A 7,500-nucleotide genomic window follows, 5' to 3' on the forward strand; every position below is an offset into this window, starting at 1 on the left:
GTGCGTGGGCGGGTCAATTAGTGCTTTGAAAATACTATTGGTTGGGTTTAGGGAAGGAGGAGGATGGGTCAGTTGATCTCAAAAAGCATACACAGCGGCCTCAGGCGGATTTACGAAAACAAAAACTGCAAAAAAAAAAAAAAATGTTCCATGCACATATTTGCTGCTTTTCAGAAATATATATAGGGCTACGTTTTAAGAATGAGCCTGGGTTGGATTTTATATGAGTTCAGTAAACAAGCTGAGTAACTTTTATAGCAACACAACAATATTTTCACTTTGAGTAACAATATCTGGCATAAAACTAGAACTGCAAATGAAAACTTTTGTAAATTAATAACTTTGCTCAAAGAACAGCACGGTGGCTCAGTGGTCACTGGTTTGAGTCCCGGCTAGGCCAGTTGGCAAGTTTGCATGCTCTCCCCATGTTGGCATGGGTTTCCTCCGGCAGCTTCAGTTTCCCCCACAGTCCAAACACATGCGCTATAGATGAACTTAATAAACTAAATTGGCTGTAGTGTATTAGTGTGTGTGTGTGTGTGTGTGCATGAGTGTATGGGTGTTTCCCACTACTGGGTTGCAGCTAAAAGGGCATTCGCTGCGTAAAATATATGCCAGAATGGTTGGCGGTTCATTCCACTGTGGCGACCCCTCATAAATAAAGGGACTAAGCTGAAGGTAAATGAATGAATGAACTTTGCACAAATAAAACCCATGCCTTAACTCTTCCTAAATATGTATTTTATTAAAACATAAAATTTAAATGTACTTATTACATTTAAATACGTTTAATTTCATTACCATATTTTATTCAAATTAAAAAACACAAGAGATCAGAGTACGTTTACCTTGAATGACCATAACCGCATGTATTTCAGCATCCTTTATTTTTCCTGTGCCGTTGAATATGCATGCCTCTGCTGCCTAGCAAATCTCTACTAACAAAAACATAACTTTCTGATAGCAAAAACATAACTTTACTTCAAACGACTGGGATGAAAAAAAACTTTGCTCTCTAGCTTGCCGGTCAAAGTGATGGATGCACATTCAGGGCAGTCTAGAACTTGTATAGGCACAATTATAAAATATTAGAAAAAAGATCAGATTTTTAGGCCAGTGACTTCAGACATTCAAAGACCAATTCTAAAATCTCAATTGACGCTTTGAATATGCTTCAAAAACAGTGACAAAATTTGCCTTTAGATGATATAAACCTGATAAAAACTTTGCAGTGTGTCTAAATGGATATATGGTTTTTTGACATCACCTCATACTTCAGTTTCTCATCAAATCTTTCGACCAATTAAATGCTCTATAGCAGTGGTTCCCAAACTTTTTGCTGTGTGCACCCCTTTCTAATATTTGACACCTGTCAAGCACCCCTATCTCCGATTAATCTTCACATTTTTAACTACAATGTCTAAATACACGTTTTCTGTGAACGCGATTAAAATAATAATTAAAAAATATGTGAATTTAATGGACAAGCTTTTATGAAATTGACAATTTTCACCACGTCGCTGTGGTCGCTGGTTTAAGTTTGCATGTTCTCCCCATGTTGGCGTGGGTTTCCTCCAACTTTTGTCTCTACTTAATAGTAGAGACAAAAGTTCATCTGACATGTTTTTCATCGCTAGAGCTTCTTAGTGAATGCTGCAGTGTTTCTCATCAAATCTTTTGACCAATTAAATGCTCCATAGTATTCGACATGTCCCGCCCCCTTCAGGATGCTTCTCATTTGCTTTACATTTGATGCGATTAAGCTCCACCACTCCCATTCTGTGTTCGCACTAGACATGGCATGCGCAAATAAATCACGCTATTTGCACATAAATAGACGAGTGAACATTGAGTTTACTCGTTTCATTCGCAGTCAAATTTGCTTCATTCGCGTGTCAAATTCAATTCACAATAGACGTGGATTCGTGCCATGGCAAGAGCTTCTGTCTGCCCGGTAACTCTAGCTTCATTGCTCTATGGATAACATGGATTATATTGAGAGAGGAGTTATATTTATGTGCTTTCTGGAAGGCTGAAAAACATCGCCGATTCGTTCGGTGCCGTGCCTGAAAGCACTAGATTATTTAGAGGTGCATCCAACTCTAACAATTTTACCTCTAGATACCAACAACAGGTACTACTTCATAATTATGCCCCTACAAGACACAGCTCCGGATAGCTGTTAGCACAGCGCAAATGTCTTCTGAAGTTCGGAAAGAAACTATTCGCATAATTCACGAGTTAAGCAAATCAAACATGCAAAACGCTCAACTCACGAAGCATCATTCGCACCGTAGGATGTCTATTTGCATCTTTGCATTGACTTTACATGTAAATCACTCGCAATTGATGCATCTGGTGTGACTGCACCATCAATGGCACAGCAGTCATAAAAAGGAACATCTATTGGCTGCTTTTTTTATAAAGGGGTGGAGCTACATTATGTCCCCTGCTGCCTTCATGTTTAAGTTGAGATTATGTTAAATTTCGAATACAAAAAGTGCAAATCTCAAAGCACTTCACAGGACCCTTATCCCCTCAAAACAGAGTAAACATAGTAAGTGTATTTATGCACGCATACTATAATTTGTTGTTTTACTCCATAGAACTCTATTTAAAAGTCTGAATCCTTTTTTTTGCACAGGTCTATCTAAATGGTTGATGATGCCAACTGATGATCGACAGTAAAAATGTAAAGTTTGACCTCTTCTCAACAGGGAAAAACACCAACAATCAAGAATGCATGATTATTTGGTGTCAAGGCTTTGCAATAAAAAAAGGCATTTTAATGGAAGTTAATGGGGTAAAAACAGCCCTGAACATAATGAAGGTATAGTCAATCTGAACAGTACACAAGGATTAAGGATACATTCATATGAATTTGGCCAGCAAATATCCACTCAAATTTCCATAAACAAGCACCAGTAGCTCTACCAGTGAGACAACCCAACATTACAAACCTAGTTGTTATTACTGTCAACTCCCAAAGGCTTTGACTCCTAAAGACAGAAGTGACTGGGCACTTTCATTGGTAATTCAAACATTATTTCAGGCCTGTGCACAACACAAGAGAAATTAAAGACAAACAGAAGTCAGAAAATACCTGCTGGCCCAAAACTGGCTTTCCATCTGCCTACTTCTTAGACTCAATGCTTGTACAGCCTGTGAGTTCCTGCTCCGAGATTCTCCCAGCTACGCTTCATTGGGTATAACCAAGCAAAAGTAATTCTGGCCTACTTTCCCTGCCTGGAGCTCAATGCTGTCAACACTGGAGCAAAAAAGGAGAGATTGGGGGGGGGGATGGGAGAAAGGAAAAAAAATGACATGGAGGGAGAAAGAATTTCAATTTGCATGATTGCATGAGGATCTAAGGGCAGAAGTGAATTCCGAATAGCATGGAGTGACCACATAATTAGTTTTGTGGCTTGCAAAGTAAGGGCCTTCCATCAAAATATTTGGAATCATTTGCTTAATCTTCATTTAGGACGAGGCTAATACCTGGGCTCGCGCCACGAACATCTGGCCCTTTGACTGTGTCATGTGGAAGGTGCCAAAGCTACTTTGGAGATGTGGTGTTTTAATGAAAACCAGTGACAGCGTGGGGTCCTGCCAAACCTCTGGGACATCTAGAAGCTGCCGTTCTTCTCAAAATAAGCGCATTAGTTAATACTGCTTCCTGCGCAATCAGGTTTCCTGCTGTCTGTGCCAAAACCAGACCTGCGCCATGGAATACTTGCATGCCGTTTGCCTGTACTGACAGGATGAAAAATGATATCTGGACTGTGTCAATAAATTCACAGATCATATATGAACAGTTAGGAGGATTTGCCTCTTTCCTCAATGGTCTACGAGGTCTTATGGTTTGAATTATTTCTGTTAAGCTAAGCTATGTGCATGAACTTCTGCACTTGTTTTTTTTTTTAGTTTGGCACTGGGTTAGACAGAGGACACAGCACTTGTTTACATGTACGAGTCCTTCAGCTCAATTCAGGGCAAAAAAAATGCAAAAAGTCCCCATGAAATTTCTAAACCAATCTCTTTCTTGTATTATAAAACAATACTTAGAACCAAGGGTGCCGAATAAGCAAAAGGTGGATGTTGCTGTTGAAATATTTCTTCTTTCCAATAGATTGAACTCGACTCAATATCTTTGCTTACTGTAGGCATAAGATGCTTAGTGGAAATGTAGCCACAAATTTGTAAATTATTTGACAGCAATTAATGTGAACAATTCTAATAGTACATTTGAAAGTATCAAAATCCCAACCCAGGCTCATTCTGATTATGTACCCCTATATACATTTCTGGAGAGCACCAAATGTGTCCCAGGAGCTGTTTTTTTTATTGTTTTTTTTATGCAGTTTTTGTTTTTGCAAATCCCAAGGCCACTGTGTACGCTTTTTGGGATCTCAAATTTCTTTTGCGAGTGCCATTCGTGCCTGCTGTTCTTGCGTAAATCCACCAGAGGCCACAGTTGACTGACTGACCAACTGACCAATTCCCTTAACCACAACCTTCCTTAAACCCAACTGATTGTGTATTTTTAAAAGCACAGATTGACCTGATAATCTTCTTCCCTAAACCTAACTGACAGTGTTTTGAAATGCAAGCCAGAAAAAGAAAAGATTTTACCACATTTTACCCCGATTTTACCACATTCTCATCCTGTTATTTATTTGCTTATTTTTTATTTTTATTTTTTAGGCCTTTGTTTTGGGGCCTGGGTATTTTTCTGGATTGCTTTTCAGAACAGGGAAGGTTTAGGGAAGTGGGTGTGCGTTGGTCAATCAGTGCTTTTGAAAACACTATTGGTTGGGTTTAGGGAAAGGGGTGGGTCGGTTATTAATCGGTTGGTCTGTCAGTCAGTTGACAGTGGCCTCTGGTGGATTTACATGAGAAGAGTAGACATGAATGGCTGGTAACTTTTATTTCATCTATAAAACGAACACTTTGGGCAGTATGACGATGTTCCTTTTCACGCTTGACCGGCTTTTCCGCTTTTACCTGTTTGTTTGGTGACTCACAGCGTACGTCATCAGACTTGAGATGCAGAGATTGGTTGATTAGTCTGGTGAAGAACGGTTCCAGAAAGCAAATAAGACAAAAACAAAAGCCTAAAAATAATATAAACATGTAAATAACAGGTTGAGAGTGTGGTAAATCTGAAAACATGGTAAAAATCGTGGGGTTGGGGGGGGGGGGGGGGGGGGTATTTTCCTGGATAGCATTTCAGAACAAGTAAGGTTTAGGAAAGTGGGTGTGCACTGTCAATCAGTGCTTTTGAAAACACTCAATCAAGTGGGTTTAAGGAAGAGGGTGGGTCGAGTTATTAGTCGGTTGGTCAGTCAATCAGTCGACAGTGGCCTCTGGTTGATTTACATGAGAAGTGCAGGTGTGAATGGCACTCGCGAGAGAAATTTGAGATCTCAAAAAGAATACACAGCAGCCTCTAGCAGATTTAGCAAAACAAAAACTGCAACACAGCTCCTAGGACGTATTTGGTGCTCTCCAGAAATGTATATTGGGGTAAGTTTTCAAAATGAGCTGGGTTGAATCCTGTTTTCATGCAATTTCTATTATTCATATTAATCCCAAGAAATTGTGGTTATTCTTACTGCCATTATTCACATGCTTCACTTCAAAGCACAAATGATGGACTTGGAAAAAGTAGATGTGTTACTCACCATTGTTTTAATTAATTTAATAATGCAATACATTTTTGTAAGGTGATATTTCAACACAATCGCACGGCAATTCGTAACTTTTTCATTTAGTGGCTAATTCGTACAAATTCGTACAATCTAATTCGTACATTTTAGTATGATTTGCTTATCCCCCAATGACGGTTGGGTTTAGGGGTGGGGTTAGGTGCCATGCCTCCTTTTTAAAATCGTACAATTTTGTACAACTGAACTTCTACGAATTTGTATGAATTAGCCACTAAACTGGCAAAACGTAAATTACTTACGTTTTCTCGTGAGATCAGCCTGGATATTCCATGCTTTTTGGTGCCATAGAAATATGATAGCAATGCTGGGTTGTCCGCACTGCTGTCACACTGTTGTAGACTGGTGACAGCTAGTGGTGTTTAACAGAGTTCAAAGATTTGGAATGGAGGGAAAGATTCAGAATGTCACGGATATCATCCATGGAGCTGTGTGAACTTATTCGTCCCTGAATGAGTCCAGAGTTTTCCGTTTGTGCTTCTGTCCACTGGAGCTGAGGATGTACAAGCTGTGCAGCCATGCAGAGTAGAGTCATTGCCAGGCACAGTCTACAAAAGCATGGTCAAAATGATGTGTATTTATTCTGTAAATCCATGATCCCTGTAGCACTTCATTCGGTTAAAGTGAGGACCAAGTGAGACGGCGAACCACTTTGCATGAACATTCCACAGATGGCACACTGAACTACCCTCACAAGCACATTAATGCGAATAAAATGTTTACATGCAAGCAAACCTCAATTAAAATGGATGTATGCAACCTATGTTAAAATGACTATGATTATGAGCTTAATCACATTATTTAGATTGAATTACTGCATTTACAAGAACGAAAGTTTAATCACAATATTGCTAAAATCCTGGCATAATTGCTTTAAGATGGCCAATATAAACATACTCATTGCTATTCTGCAGAACATTTGATTGGATTAGCATAAAACCACATATCTGATAATGGCTTGTCAAACTTTTTAAGAACAAAAACCAGTAGATGACCTCAAAACTAATGAACTTGGCATGGACTTAAAGCCTTAAGAGTTTAAGTGTGATTCCATGGGACCTAAAAGTACTTTTTTTGTAGGGGGAAGTGGATCCAACTGCAGACAGAAAAAAAAATCCCATGATTCATGTTAGATTTAATATTAGCCTTGCCCTCACAGTAATAAAACTGATGAGAGAGTGAATCACCGGGTCCACTGAGATCATCCCGGACACGTCAGGTTGTGTTCATTAAGACATGAAATGAAGGGGTGTCCTTGGTGAACCCAACCCCTTTAGCCAGTTTCTTTACTCAGGGACAGATATATATATTGTGCTGGGCGAAAGAGGACAGCCAGACATCCCTCGGGTCAGGCCCAGCTGCCAAACATGAAAGGTGTGTCTCCATGCATGGGTCGTTTGTCTCAGGCATTTCTCTGGACGCCTCATTGGAGATAGCAAGGACCTTCATCTCTCACCATCACAGGACCTTACCACAAGGCCCCATGACAGATGACCCATAATTCATTGCAACATCAAGTTAATGGCCTTGACTTGTCCGTGGCAATAGCCCTGTGTGGGTCTAAATGATAGCGGCTTGTGGGGGTGGGCGTCCTTCAGGTATAGTCACTGGTTAGAATGACAAGTGTTATCCTCACTGAAAAGTTATCCCAGGACACTTTGCACTAAGCTTAGCGACACAAATGTATCTACAATGCGTGTGCGTGAAATCCACAGTTACATAGAATGTTCCATTTGTTGTTTTAGCATACTAAAGGGTCCTCAAAAGTGTTCAA

The 7,500-nt window shown here is 39.8% G+C and overlaps 1 long non-coding RNA gene across 1 annotated transcript in view; it reads right to left on the bottom strand.

The window, feature by feature from the left end:
• LOC141377110 (uncharacterized) overlaps window positions 1–7,500 on the bottom strand; it is a 155,913-nt gene that overhangs the window by 145,707 nt on the left and 2,706 nt on the right. The window lies entirely within an intron of this gene.

The sequence above is a fragment of the Danio rerio genome, chromosome 13, assembly GCF_052040795.2.
Source record: "Danio rerio strain M-AB ecotype USA chromosome 13, GRCz13ab, whole genome shotgun sequence".
In the NCBI taxonomy this organism is placed as follows: Eukaryota; Metazoa; Chordata; class Actinopteri; order Cypriniformes; family Danionidae; genus Danio; species Danio rerio.